General features: G+C 38.8%; 1 pseudogene; it reads left to right on the plus strand.

The window, feature by feature from the left end:
• Window positions 1-713: 713 nt before the first annotated feature.
• On the plus strand, window positions 714-810 carry LOC122119500 (annotated as a pseudogene).
• Window positions 811-15373: the final 14563 nt, after the last annotated feature.

Raw genomic sequence — 15373 nt, forward strand, 5'->3', positions numbered from 1 at the left:
GGATAGAAATGCAGTAGTGTAACTTCCTGCCTGGTAGGATGGTAGACAGGCCAGGATATTAAGTAATCATGAATATGATCAATTTTTTCACATTCTTGGCTTTAGTTACTTTTGAAATATTAGATATAATAAACTATTATATTTTGATAAAATACCTTCTAGTCGGAACAGTTATGACTGAACTGTTCATCTCTCTATGATCCCTTGTAACTAAGATTAGTGTTGTTCAAGTAAAACAATCTATTGCTGTCAGGGTAAGATATTCTGATTGGTCTGTTCCTACATGGAAGAAGAATAAAGGGTCAGGTAGACATTTGTGCCAATAAGATCTCACTAGGGAAAATGTCAGCTGCAGAAGGTTAGAAGTAGCTCTTAAGCAAGGCTTACTTTGAATCCATTAGCTCCACAAAGGTAATTCAGTTGGATCAATTAGTACATGAAAAAGCCATCACCTTGGGACCTAGCAATAAATTATCGAAAGTATGATCAAATTCCAAATGAAAAAGACTTAAAATTGTCATTGACAAAAAAATTTGCAAATGTGAGCATTAAGATGAACAATATATTTTTTTCCACTATTCACAGAATTTTAGGGAAATAAGATCAGTAGCATTGTCAGGAACAATATAGTTTCCTTATTACAAATAGGGAACCGTGGATATAAGTCTGTATAAAGATTGCATCATTAACTACTTAAATTTAGAAGATACTACATGCTTCAGCAGCACGTATTCCCAAATTACAATAGAGAGATTAACATGGCAATTGCACAAGGATGATATGAAAATTTGTGAAGTATTCCGTATTTTTCATTCTTCAGATGCAAGAAATGAAAAACAGTTATTAAAAAGTTGATTACAAAATAACAAGTGTAACAGCACACGTAATTCATATAATTAAATTTAGTTTGACATCAGTGTATTAAATCTTCACCTCAGAAAGGCGTTTACATACCATAAACTTTACAAAACTGTTGAAATTAGACAACACTGTCATTTTATCCCAATGAAAAATAATATTAAGACCGAGGAAAAAAAGGAATCTAAAACTTTCTATATGGAATACAATCTGAAAGAACACATTATACAAACATAGAATATTTTAAAATATTCTTTTTCAGACAAGCACCAGAAATATTTTAGTTTCTGTACTATTCATTTAAACGGATAAATTAAAATTATTTCTGATTAAAATTTCAAAAACTCTGCAGAAATCATTATACATGTATACAAAAACTCTTGAATATATTTTGACATCTAATGCAGGCTATTCACTTGGAAGAATTCCACGGAATTCATGAATTTTTACAGTAAGTATTGGTGTTGCCGGACGCTGGTGGCTCAAACTATAAAAAGAATTTTGAGGTATTACCAGTTGTAATAGACTCAGACAGTCCTACCACTATAAAGGCCATGACAAAGGTCTCTAAAAGAGACTATTCAAGTTAATAAAGGACAGAGGATTGCCCAAATACTTTTACTCTGATATCTAAACTTGCCTAATCCCACACTGACTCAAAACAGAAAAGGAGGGTTTGGCACCACAGATACTATAGCCTGGGTTCAGGAAATTACAGATAAATGGCCTTACAAGGCCATTAAAGTCAATGGAAAACAAATGACAGGACTCTTAGACACAGGAGCTGAGAGATCCTGTATTGCTGGAAAAGATTATCCTATGGCCTGGCCAGTGCAAGAGACTTCTTCTTCCTTAATTGGATTAGGGATGGCTTCTAATGAAGCTTAGTCAGCTCAGAAACTCAAATGGGTATGTGAAGGGCAGCAAGGCCACTTCAAACCTTATGTTATCCCCAGGTTGCCTTGTTCTTTATGGGGCAGAGACATCATGCAAGACATGAAAATAAAATAGGACAAATAGACTCCTCATTGAAGGAGCAAAATTTTTCATAGGGGCCACTGAGGAGCAGCTTTATGCTGACAAAATAATATGGAAAAGTGATGATCTTGTATGGATTAATCAGTGGCCCCTAACTCAAGAAAAGATTCAAGCCTACCGGACTTAGTTCAAGAACAATTGAGAGGCTAATTCAACAAAAACCGCAACACCACCTATATGGGGAAAGATCAAGAAGCTGGTTGAAAAGGCTCGGCACATTTTGTTAATGAGTTAAATAAGGATGTTTCTCTAACAATAACAGAGCAACAAATTATTGAACCAAAATTAAAAAAACAAAATAGAGGCTTTGGAAAAAGTAGTCTTAAAGTTAGGGACTCAAGTCAATAATCTAAAAACCCAGCTGACAACTAGATGTCATCAGTCATTTAAATATATTTGTGTTACCCCATTACCTTATAATGAGAGCTTAGATTGGGAAGTTACCAAAGTGCATTTACAAAAAATCTGGAAGGACAATAGCTTAACTCATGAGATAGGACAGCTACAGGAAGACATCTCAGCCCTTAGTCAAGCTCATTTGGAAACCGTGGGGATAAATTCTTTGGCAGAAGACTTACAGAGAGGATTAAAAAGTCTTAATCCTTTAGATTGATGGCACTACTTGGTTACATTTGGAGTCATAATACTAATTGTTATATGTATTCTTGTTGTCTTTCTAGTCCTCTTCAAACTAGTCTTCTGCTCCATCTTCTCTATATGAGAAGAAATTTCTCTGGCACATGTAAAATATAAGAAAGGGGCAAATGCCATGCCTACTCGGGTGGAGTCTGCTTAGCATGGAACACCTGCATTCAGACCTGAGAATGGGGCTTCACAGAATCCTATCTCTGAGAATGGGACTTCACCAAAGTCTACCTCAGAGAATGGGGATTCAAAGAGGCCTATCTCTGAGAATGGGACTTCACTGAAGTCTACATCAGAGAATGGGGCTTCAAAGAGGCCTACCTCCTGGAAAGGCTGGCAAGCCCCTGGGAAAGATGTGTTTCTGTTCCTGTTTTTCTTTTCTTCGTTGTATAGGAGTGCCTATTAATCTTTTACTGTTCCTGCTGCTTGTTCTACTTACTCATGCTCAATGTTCCCTTATTTAAGGCTCTTTCTTAAAAGTGTTGATGACTCCAACATCCGATGAGTGTCCTGAGAATATGACTAACTCACCAGAGTTAAGTGCTACCATAAAAGCCCCTCTTATGGAAGCTATTAGACAAGTCATAAGTAAATGTAAAAGTATTGGGGGTTTCATGACATTACTTCAGCAGAAGGAATTGTTTGTAAGAGATTTACAGGAAGCTGTAGGCACGGCTAGAGCAAAAAGAGTGTATGGCTACTGGAGACTTTCCTTTAATCCTAAAGCATATACAATAGACTCATATAGATAGCCTGTAGGTAAGAAAGATGTAGAGGGATATTTAGACCAAAAGCTAAACAAGATTCTTAAAAAGTTGGTAGATGGAAGGTGGCAATGGCTTATCAGAGGAAAATGGTGGGATCCTCTATTATCTAGAGGACCCCAACGACTACCCCAGATCCATAGCCTTTTACAGGTGTGTATGATAAGAATGGCAACCATTGAGAAAAGTACTTAGAAGAAAGAACTTCCTATTACTCTCTTTCATTTACTGAGAGACTTGCTAGTTTTAGGTCTCCTTGGTACTTACTATCAAAGAAGGAACAAGAAAGATCTTATGAGACAGTTAAGGCCTCTATGGAGAAGAGTAAACGATTATGTGAAAGGGTTACAGAAAAGACACTATGAGCTTAAATTTGATATATGGCCAGATTTAATTAAGTATACTAAATATCATGATTTTGGCCACAAATTGGGGACCCTCTAAAGAATGGCAAAGAAGCACAATTGCTTAAAAAAGATTTGAAACATATAAAGTACAAAACTAAACAAAAGTAACTATAAAGTACTAGAGTTCATGCCTTTCTGTCCAGTACTTTGCCCATGTGCTCTGGTTAATGGTTAATAGGTGATAAACATCAAAACCAATTGTATTTCTTAAAAAATAGAGGTAAAGCCGAAAACAAGTGCCTATTGTCATAGCTCGTCATCCAAAAAAAAGATCAGGCGACCAGCTAGTGAACACCCAAAAACGAAGCCTTGCAGCAAGATTGTGTAACTTTTTGCCCTTTCTCATGAAGACTATTGCTATAAAAGCATGTTATCCTCTGCAATAAATCGCACTCAGCATTCACTCCTCTTCTGTGTGAGTTGTCTGTTTGCCATCTCCCCACCTGTTCCAGTTCCTCCACTAGGTGTCCTCCGTCGTCCCGACAGAGCCAGTCAGCCGCAGAGGTCCATTATATCTTTGCTATCTCAATTCTCAGCAGCAAGAGGCCTTTAGTTTGGGCATTGGTATCTATATCATGATGAAGTAAGAAAGAAGCCACTCTGGTATTATTCTGCATATATACACTGTGCAGGGTTGTCCAGCCATCTACAGTTATTGCATTTGCCACTTGAGCCACCAACTCATGGACAATGTCTAAGTGTCCACTGTAGGCTTCCTGATGAAGAGGGGTATACTCATCATCATCCCTAGTATTCACATGAGTGGCCTTTTTGGAAAGTAGTCTCCGCATTGTAGTAAGCTGAATATTTTCAGCAGCCCAATGAAGAAATTTACTTGGATCCTTCTCCAATTTTTGTCTTGCAATTGATACCATTCCTTATTTTTTCATCTTGTTCCTCATCTTCCTAAGAATTGCCTAACCAGAGACTTTGCGTGCCAGTGGGAATGAAGTTTCCATGTATTTCCCTAATAGTTCACATTGGTTGAACGGGTCAGAAAAATCTAGTGAATTTTCTGCATATCTGATTTATATCCTTTTTACAATTTTACTATTCGAAATTATTCTAACTGGAGAATAGGGAATTGATGGAGAACAGAGGAAAGATGTTCCTCCGTATTCAAAGGTACAGACTGAAAATTAGGACCAGTGATGTCTTCATGTGCAGCTTATTCTAGGAATGAGAAAATATGAAATAATGCCTTCTATATAAATGATTTGGGAAATGGCAGAGCAAAAAGTGAAATGATGCAACCAAAAATATAAAAGCAAAATAAATTAGGATAATTATGGAGCAATCATATTATCTATGAGAACCATAAAATAGAGAAAGGAAGAGAGATACAGATGTGCAATGACCTAGCTAGCCACAAAATTCATGCCTCTGATCAATTGATAGAGCAAACAAAATTTTATTTTTTAAAAAAGATGGAAATAGAATTTATATATTTACTTGGAATTAGTAAATACATTTTAGTAGCCTACATAAAGAGACATAGCTTTGACTAAATTACAGACAAGAATCTAAACCCTTGGTAATTCTAGTAAATCCTTGGTAATTCTAGTAAAATTTGACTGAAATCAGTTGAATCACACTTTTCCTGTACAATGAAGAAATAGGTCCAAGCTAGTAAAGCAGCTAGAGAAGGCAGGAAGATTGTATCTGTGACAAAACTTTGTGGAAAATGGTATTGAGGACTTCTCACTGGTGATCCACTTGCACTGGAAGCATGATTCTGAAGTATTGCTTGCTGATTCTGAACTATTGCTTTGATCATTATATTCTCCAAGAAGAAAAAATGAGAATTGATAATTTAGGAATACTAATATATTTTGAACTTCTCACTAAGCACCTTCAATCATCAAAATCACATGAAGAAAATAGACAGGCCTACTTTATTAGATGAAAACAAGTGTCTTTTAAAAAACAAAGAATTTATGTAGTCATGCATAGGACTTCTATTTTACCAATGCCTCATACATTTTTTATAATGTTGGGTAACAATAAATAATGGATTTATTAGAAAGCTCTTAAAGCTCATATGTTCAATAATGAGTTCTCTTACACTGTATCATGGTATTTTTTGTTTATGGTCTTAAGAAATTTACATAACTAACTTGAATTTCTGACAGGACAGTATCATCACTGTACATCTTGCTTCCATACTCTCAGTTTTACATTACTATCTAAGTATGTGCATTAGATAGTTATAGAGAAAAAAAGTAGAAGTCACACTAGTGGCTCATGTCATTAATACTAGTTAATCAGAAAGATGAAATCTGAGGATTGTGGTTTGAAAGCAGACCAAGAAAAAAAAAGTCCATTAGATTCTGATTTGAATGTAACCAGCAAAAACTAGAAATGGAGCTGTGGTACAAGCAATAAAATGCTAGCCTTGGGAAAACTGAAATAAAAAATAAATTGTGGGAAAAGCTGTGTGTATAGTAGGAAATGACCTACTGTGTTAGGAGCCATTCCAGATGTGTAGAGGCTCTGAGTTTTGTCTACAGTTGTTCTGATAACAATAGTGCCATCTTCTCGGGGGTTGGAATATTCATGTGCTCAAGGACTCCCTGAGGCCTTGTGCTACCCGTTGGTGTGTGTGTGTGTGTGTGTGTGTGTGTGTGTGTGTGTGTGTGTGTGTGTGTGTGTGTTTCCCTCATTTTCCCCTGTCCACTTTGTGAGTGCCTGTCTGCCTATTCCTAATCTCGGATAGTGCCCCTTCTCCATTGCATATTTGCCTTTAGCCTCGATCAGGATCTGTAATGAGTCTTAAATTGTCAGAGACCTGAATATTCCACTTTTCCTTTGGAGCCCAAATTCGGCTGTCCATATCTTTGTACACCTCCAGAGGATTCTGGGTCAGCAGGGCCAGCTGGCATATGTTCTCCCCTGCCTCTGGTGGGGCAGGGTCTGTCATGTGATGTCCTGTCATTTTCCTCAGCTGGGCCTCTGGCTGTACGTCCCACTCTCAGCAGTCTGGCAGTGGAGTGGGGGAAGGGTGGTTGCCAGTGGCTCTGACCAACTCGAGCTTGATAGCTGACTGAAGGCTAACCCAGCAAGGATGATCAGGGTTTACATGGGAGGTGAGGCCAAGGTCGATGTCTAAGAAATGTCAACATATCTTTTCACAGGTAAGTCTATCTTCCAACCCTAGCAGGGCCTCTAGACAATTCCAGATGTCAGAATACAGAGGCACAGACTTTGAGCTCCAGGGCCAGAGAACTAGGGGATGAGAGACTGGTATGGCCAGTGCCTCAATGTTCTGGGGCATTATCCTTGAACTGGCTATGTCCCCCTTGTGTAAGTTCTTAACCCAGTGCTGGCCACACACCGGCCACTTGTGCTGTGGAAGTGGTAGGAGCAGAGGTGAGATCTAGGATGACCAAAATCGGGATTTATGGCCTGAATGGGGTGTAAGGTGTCTTTAAAAAAATCTTAGAGCTGGAATTCACAGCTTGGCACTGTCCCTGAGCTTCCTTTGTTCAAAGCTAACACTCTAACACTTGAACCACAGCTCACCTTTCATTTTTTTAGTAGCTGAGTAGACAGAAGAGTATCACATACTTTCCTGCCTTGGCTGGCTTCAAGTTGCTGCCCTAAGAGCTCAACCACTTGAGTAGCTAGGATTTCTGGTATGAGCCTCTGGCAACTGCTAAGGATGTGTGTGTGTGTGTGTGTGTGTGTGTGTGTGTGTGTGTGTGTGTGTGTGTGTTTACCAGGGCTTAAACTCAGAGCTTAGGTGGTATCCTAGGTATCTTTAACTTGTTTGCACAAGGGTGGTGCTGTAGTACTTGAACTACAGTAGCTCCGCTTCCCATCTTTTTCATGATTCTTTGGAGATAAGAGTTTGCCCAGGCTAGCTTTGAATCTTGATTGATCCATAGGTCTCAGCCTTGAGTAGCTAGGATTATAGGCATGAGCCACTGGCATCCAGCTGCATGGATGTCTTTTCCTAATCTCTTCTGTTCTAACAGCTGTCTACTTGCCCTGGGCTAGATCTCTGACCTACACATCAGCTTCCACCAGCCCCTGACTGTGTGAAGAACATATAACTCAAACTTGATCCCATTCTTTTTCCTCAGGGGAGGAGGTTATGTTTCATCTGAAGCCTGGGGTAGGAGGGGTAGCTGTGGATGGGTGCTCAGCTGGGAGAGAGGTAGTGTGTTTTAGCCAAGAAAGGAAGTGTGGCCAGATGCTAATAGCTCATGCTCTCATACTCCTAGCTCTTCAGGAGTCCGAGATCTGAGGATTGCCATTCAGAGGCAGCCTAGATAGAAAAGTCTGTGAGACTCTCTTCTGCAAATAGCCACCCAAAACCTGGAAGAATAGCTGTGGCTTAAGTGGTAGAGTGCTAGTCATGAATGAAAAAAGTGAGGGACAGAGCCCAGGCCCTGAGGTCAAACCCTAGTACCAAGGTGCTTATGCGTGCACACACAGACACACACAGACACACAGACACGCAGACACACATACACACACACACACACACACACACACACACACACAAAACACATACACAGGAAGGTGGTAATGATTAGCTGAGCTAGAACTGGGGGCAGTCCTGAGGTATTGTCACAGTAAACTCTATAGGCATATCAAGTGGTTTCTCCCTAAATACTTCTTGGGCTGAGGGGTCTGGGCCATGGCAGTAAGTTCCATGGAACCTGTCCCTCCATCTGTGCACTGGGCCACAGGACCAAGGGGATTGCACTATGGATGCTCATTTGTAGTCGGCCCACGATTGCAGACCTTCATGTGCCCCTGAGCATGGTGAGGAAAGGAGGCCTCTGAGCCCTGGGACTCCAGGGACAGTGACTGCTACAAGCATCAGCCAGCTGGCTGTGGATTCCTGAGACTACAAGTCTTTCATGAGCCCAACACAACACCTGCCCAAGGTGTGCCTGACAAATTCACACTCTTGTGATACCCGCATGAGTGGGCATTACCTGGTGTGACATCTTGCAGCTTCTGCCCCTCCTGGCTCAGAACTGTGGTCTGAGACTTCAATTTACTGTTCAGGTCCACATTACATCCATGACAGATGCCATTCTGATTATCTCCATGCCCCAAGGCTCCACCCTTCTTTGGTACTGTGTCTTGCTCTGTAGGGAATGGCCTCCAAACAGGCTGCTCTCAAGACTTGTAGGACACCTAGAATTGGGAGACCCTTAGGGGCCCAGTGGAAAGTGGGCCTAGAGCCACAGAGTGAGGTACAAGCAGGCCAGGGGTTGGTCATGGGGCTTGAACTCTGGGCCTGGGCGCTGTCCCCAAGCTCTTCAGCTTACCACTTGGGCTACAGAGCCACTTCCGGTTTTACGGAGGTTCCTTGGAGATCAGAGTCTCTCAGACTTTCCTGCTTGGGCTGGCCTTGAACCGTGGTCCTCACATCTCAGTCTTCTGAGGACTAGGAGGACAGGTGTGAGCCACCAGTGCCCAGCTGATATGGCCTTTCACCACAGTGGGCTAGGAGCTCCTGAAAGCTTTTCTTTATTTTTCTGTGCCAGTACTGGGGCTTGAACACAGGGTCTGGGCTCTGGTCTCTTAACTTTTTCACTCAAGGTTAGCACTTTACCACTTGAGCCACAGCTCCATTTCTGGCTTTTGGTAGTTCATCGGCAAGAAGAGTCTCACTAACTTTCCTCCCCTGAGCTGGCTTCACACAAGATATCTATTTCAGTCTCCTGACTAGCTAAGATTTACAGGGGTTGAGCCACTGGTGGCATTGGGCTAGAAGCTTTTCTTAAGCAAGCATTATTCCCTGCATTTGTCCTGAATCCTACATGCAAAGGACGTCCGAGGGTCAGGAGCTGTTAAAAAATAAGCTCCCAGCCACAGGAAATGGATGGGGTCCCTGGTAAAAGCTGACCTAATCTTCACCCTGGGCCCCATTCTGGGACCCCACACTCTGCCCTACCTGTGACTCAGCCTTGAATGTCCTGCCATACTTGCCTGAAGCCACAGAACCTTCATTCCACCCATACCATCTGCTCTACACCACACCTCAGGACCAATTAAATATATGCTGCAAAGTTTTCCTCATTTGAAATAACTACACTATGTGCATAAATGTACAAGTTAATCCAATAGATAGTAAACGACAAATAATTCCTCTTGGACATGATTAACTAACTGCACTCTAAGCATTCACATGCCAAGAAGATGGGAAGCTATTCTTAGGAGAGGATCACAATGACTCAATACGTATGTGCATGTGACCATATAAAATGTTGATTATTGCAATGAACTGTAATAATCAATCATACATGTGAAGAACATATATCTGCATATAATTTTAAAAGATGTCATAGAAACAACCGACTTCTGTATAAACTCAACAGCAACATTCTAAGTTTAGAAGATAAAATTGAGGAAAGTTTTCAACACAAACTTAAATACACAGTGGAAAAGGTGGGAGAGAAAAGATAAGATGAAAATTAGAATAGCTAACTATTCAAGAATTCATAAACAATTTCTAAACTTTACAAGAGAGCTGGGGTACAGTTCAGTTGTAGAAACAGACTAATATATACAAAGCCATGGGTTCAATCTCCAAGAAGGCCTAATAATAATTTAATAAATAGTAGTAATACAATAGTTACTTGAAATAAATACTTTCATATTAGAGAGGCCTGAATCCTCAAAAACTAAAAAAATATTTTCAATTCTTGTACCCAGTGACATAAAACTAAGAATGAAATGGAAATAGTTTCCTTTTCTGTCCTTTCCTTTCCTTTTCTGTTTCCTTCTTTTTCTTTTTTTCCTTTGGCACTACTGGTGCTTGAAGTTGCTAAGACTCTAACCACTTTAGATTATTTTTCTGGCCAAGCCTCTCGTGAGCAATGATCTATTCCCTATGACTTCCACAAACGTGAGATAACAGGGAAATTACACTATATCTCACTTACTTTGGTTTTGTAATTTCTCACTATTTTTTTGTCAAAACTGGCCCTGATATGTCTTCTAAATCTCTGCCTTCTAATTAGCAGGGTATATTTCAGCTCAAGCTTGGACCCAGACTATTTTTCAATGTAAACATTGTAAATGTACATTTTCAATGTAAAACTTCTGTTTTCTAGTTATCATTAAATTCTATTGAGGTTAGTATGGATCTTTATGAAGTTATAAGAAGAACACAGAAATATCCCTGGAATAATTTTCCTGGTTTCTTTAAATATTTATAGCATGAAATCACAAGTAGAACATTAATATTTCACAAGTACTTTATGCAGACTTCAGTAGTTTTAATTATTTTGCGCACATATTAAGTCCAACATAATTTTATCAACTCTATATGAATATACCATTTTTACAGACATGTTTCTTTACCAAAAATGAGTCTGTCTCATGCTTCCTTTTTATAATTAAACCCACTACTTTTCTTTGTCCCATCCCAAACCTGTTTCATCCTGGTAACACATTTTTTTTCTCTGACTTCTAGATCATGCAATGTTTGCCTTGCATGTGTGAAGCCCTGGGTTTGATTCCTCAGTACTACATAAACAAAACAATCTGTAATTGGCACTATGACAAGTCATAGAGTGCTAGCATGAGGAAAAGAAGCTCAAGAACATTGCCAAGACCCTGAGTTCATCCCCCAGGACTAGCCAAAAATAAACATGATGCATTTTATTAAGCCTGGCACTAGAGGCTCACGCCTGTTGTCCTAGATGCTCAGGAGGCTGAGGATTGAGTTTTGAAGCCAGCCCTGGCAGGAAAGTCCATGAGATTCTTATCTCCAATTAAATCTCAGAAAAATCTGAAAGTGCTGCTGTGCCTCAAGTGAAAGAGTTCTAGCGTTCATCCAAAGGAGCTCAGGGACAGTGCCCAGACCCAGATTTCAAACCTCAGGAAAGAAAAAAGAAAAGAAAAAAACCACACTAAATACTATACATAAACTGCTTTGTCAAACAGCAATTTCTATACAGCTACTTAAAGTTAATGTAAAAATATGATTAGAATAAAATACCAATCACTTTGGGAAGAAGACATAGATAGAATTGAAAGGTTGTTCACAGGAGACAAAGTAAATTTTATAACATACACTTTGAGTTGAAATTTGTTCATGTCTTCTTACATCATTGATGAAATTGACAATACTATAGTTATGGGTCAATTTCCTTGAGAAACTGATTGTATTCTTCTGTCTTTTCACAAGAAACCATAGAGGTGATTTTTTGCCTCTTTTTTTAAAAATTGTGAACGTACCTTTCAGAGGGGTTACAATTACATGGGCAATGTAATGAGTTCATTTCTTATCAAGCGTTGTTGCCTCCTCGTTTGTTTCCCCTTCCCATCCCTTCCCATCTTCCCCCACACCACCTCCCAGCCAAAGTTGTACATTTTGTTTTTCGACATGAAGTCTTGTACATCTCATTGCTGGAATGGGTCCACCTGTATCCCTATTTAAACAATAAGTTTTTTCCCTCCCCTCTAGAAATTATACAAACATCAAATACAGTGAAATCAAGGCCTTACCGTGGGGAAAGGACATACAAAGAAACAAAGAAATCACCTTATACATATGTTAGAAACAATCACAAGAAAAAAAATACATTTGAATCCTTATCTTGGAGTTAATTTCTCCTAACATCAACTTATCTGACACTTTCTGCTTGTCTCAGACATATATTAGTTATTGCAAATAAGGGAAACTATGGGACCTATGTTTCTTTGGGCCTGGTTTACTTCACATAATATAATTTTTTCCAAATCGTTCCATTTCATAACAAATTTGGCAATGCCATCTTTTCTGATGGAGGCATAGAATTCCATTGTGTATATATACCACATTTTATTGATCCATTCATTTGCTGAGGGGTATCTGGGTTAGTTCCACATCTTAGCTGTAGGAAATAATGCTGCAATAAACATAGTTGTGCTGATAGCTTTGTTTGTGATCATTTGGGTAAATGCCCAGAAGTGGGATTGCTGGGTCATAGGGGAGCTGTAAGTGGAGTCTTTTGAGGAACCTCCATACTACCTTCCAAAGTGGTTGAACAAGTTTACACTCCCAACAACAATGCAGTAAGGTTCCCTTTTGTCCACATCTCCTCCAGCATCTGTTTTTATTACAATTCTTGAATATAAACATTCTAAATGGAATGAGGTGGTATCTCAATGGTGTTTTGATTTGCATTACTTTTACGGCTATGGAAGTTGTGCATTTCTTCATGTGTCTATTGGCCACCCTTCTTTCCTCTTCAGAGAAGTTTCTCTTTAAGTCTTTAACTCACTTATTCATTGGGCAGTTGTTTCTTTGAGGGTTTGTTGTTGGGCATTTTAATTATTTGAGTTTCAGGTGTATTTTAGATGTGAGAACCTTGTCCATTGTATGGCTAGTGAAGATCTTCTCCAAATCCTTGGGATTTCTATTGATCTTGATAGCTATATCCTTTGCCAGCAGAAGCTCTGTGATTTCATGCAATCCCGTTTGTCCAAGCTTTCTTTGATTTGTTGTGTTTCTGGGTTTCTATTAAGAAAATTTCTACCTGTGCCAAGGAGACATAGGGTATCTTGTATTCCATTCTGTACTGTTTTCAGGATGTCTGCGTTGACTCTGAGTTCTTTGATACATTTGGTGTTGATTCTTGTGCAGGATGCTATATAAGGCTTTAGCTTTAGCTTTCTACAAGTGATCAACCAATTTAGCCAGCACCCTTTACAGAAAAGGCTGTCTTTCTTCCATTCTATTTTTTAGCTCCCTTATCGAAGAGTAGTTGGCTATATGTCTGTAGGTTCATTTCTGGGTTTTCAATTCTATTACATTGGTCCTGAGGTCTGTTCTTGTGCCAGTAGCAGGCTGTTTTGATTACTATGGCTTTGTAGTGGAGTTTGAAATTTGGTATTGATATTCCTCCAGCACTGTTCTTTCTGTTAAGGATTATTTTTGCTATTTGGTTTTTTTATTGTTCTATATGAATTTTTGGATTGCCTCTTCTATTTCCTTGATGAATAAGGTTGGAATACTGATATGTATCACATTGAATTTGTAGATAGCTTTGGGAAGTATTGCCATTTTCACGATGTTGATCCTTCCAATCCAGGAGCATGGGAGGATTTTCTGCTTCCAAAGTTCTATTTTGATTTCCTTTTTAAGGTTTTTAAAGTTTTCATCATAGAGGTCCTTCACTTTTTTGGTTAAGTTAATTCCTAGGTTTTTTATTTGTTGTGGGGCTATTATGAATGGAGTTGCCTTCTTGATTTCATCCATGATATTCGCATTGTTGTCATACAGAAAAGCCATTGATTATTGAGGGTTAATTTTATACCCTGCTACTTTGCCAAATTTTGAATCAGCTTCAGTAATTTGATAGTGGAGTCCGTTGGATACTTTAAATAGCAAATCATGTCATCTACAAAGAGGGAGAATTTTACTTCATCTTTCCCAATTTGGATCCCTTTGATGTTTGCATCTTGTCTTATCGCTGTAGCTAGGCATTCTAATGCTAAATTGAACAGAAGTGGAGAGTGGACATCCTTGTCTCATTCCTGAGATAAGGGGAAATAGCTTTAGTTTTTCACCATTAATTATAATGCTTGCTGTAGGTTTGTCATATACAGCCTTTATTGTGTTGAGGAATGTTCCATGATTTCCTAATTTTTCCAGAAACTTCATCATAAAGGGTTGGTTGGATCTTGTCAAATGCTTTTTCTGCATCTATTGAGATAATCATATGGTTCTAATCCTTGCTGTTTGTTGATGTGACGAGTCATAATAATTGATTTGACTATATTGAACCAGCTTTCCATCCCTGAAATGAATATTGTTTGATCGCAGTTTATGATTTTTTGGATGAATTGTTGAAAGCGATTGGCCAAAATTTTGTTGAGAAGTTTTGCATCAATGTTCATCAAAGAAATGGGCCTATAGTTCTTTTTCTTTGATGAGTCCCTGCCTGGTTTTGGGATGAGGGTTATCATGGCTTCATAAAATGAGTTCGGTAGGTAACATTCTCTTTCAATTTCATTGAAGAATTGGAGGGACTGTTGCTGTGGCCTCTGCTTTGAAGGCCTTGTAGAATTCCACTGTAAATCCATCTAGTCCTGGGCTTTTCTTAGATGGAAGGTCTCTTACTGCTGTTTCTATTTCAATGCTTTGTATGAGCCTGTTAAGTTGGTTTAACTCATTGTGGTTGAGTTTTGGCATGTCGATATCTGCCAGGAAAAAGTTCATTTCTGCCACGTTTTCAAACTTATTAACGTAAAGTTTTGAGAAGTATTCCCTTATAATGTTCTGAATCTTGGTTGTTTCTGTGTTGAAGTTTCCATTCTCATCTCTGAGTTTATTTACTTGGGTGTTTTCTCTCCTTTTACTGATAAGATTTGCTAAGGGTCTGTCAGTTTTGTTAATTTTTTCAAAGAACCAACTCTTTGTTTTGTTGATTATTTTTATCATATTTAAAACTAATTCATTTAATTCTGATGTAATTTTAATTATTCATTTCTGTCTCCTGGACTGGGATTTATCTTTTTGCTCTTTTTCTAGGACGTTCAGATGTCTCATTAAATTGTTGGTTTCAGATCTCTCCAATTTGTTGGTGTAGGAACTCAGAGCTCTAAACTGCCTCTGAGTACTGTATTTGATGTTTCCCTGAGGAGCTGGTAATTGTGTGTTAATTTTTGTTGAATATTTGAATTTCTTTTCTAATCACTTCCATG

This window comes from Dipodomys spectabilis, unplaced genomic scaffold, assembly GCF_019054845.1.
Source record: "Dipodomys spectabilis isolate Male_0828 unplaced genomic scaffold, ASM1905484v1 ptg000170l, whole genome shotgun sequence".
NCBI lineage: Eukaryota > Metazoa > Chordata > Mammalia > Rodentia > Heteromyidae > Dipodomys > Dipodomys spectabilis.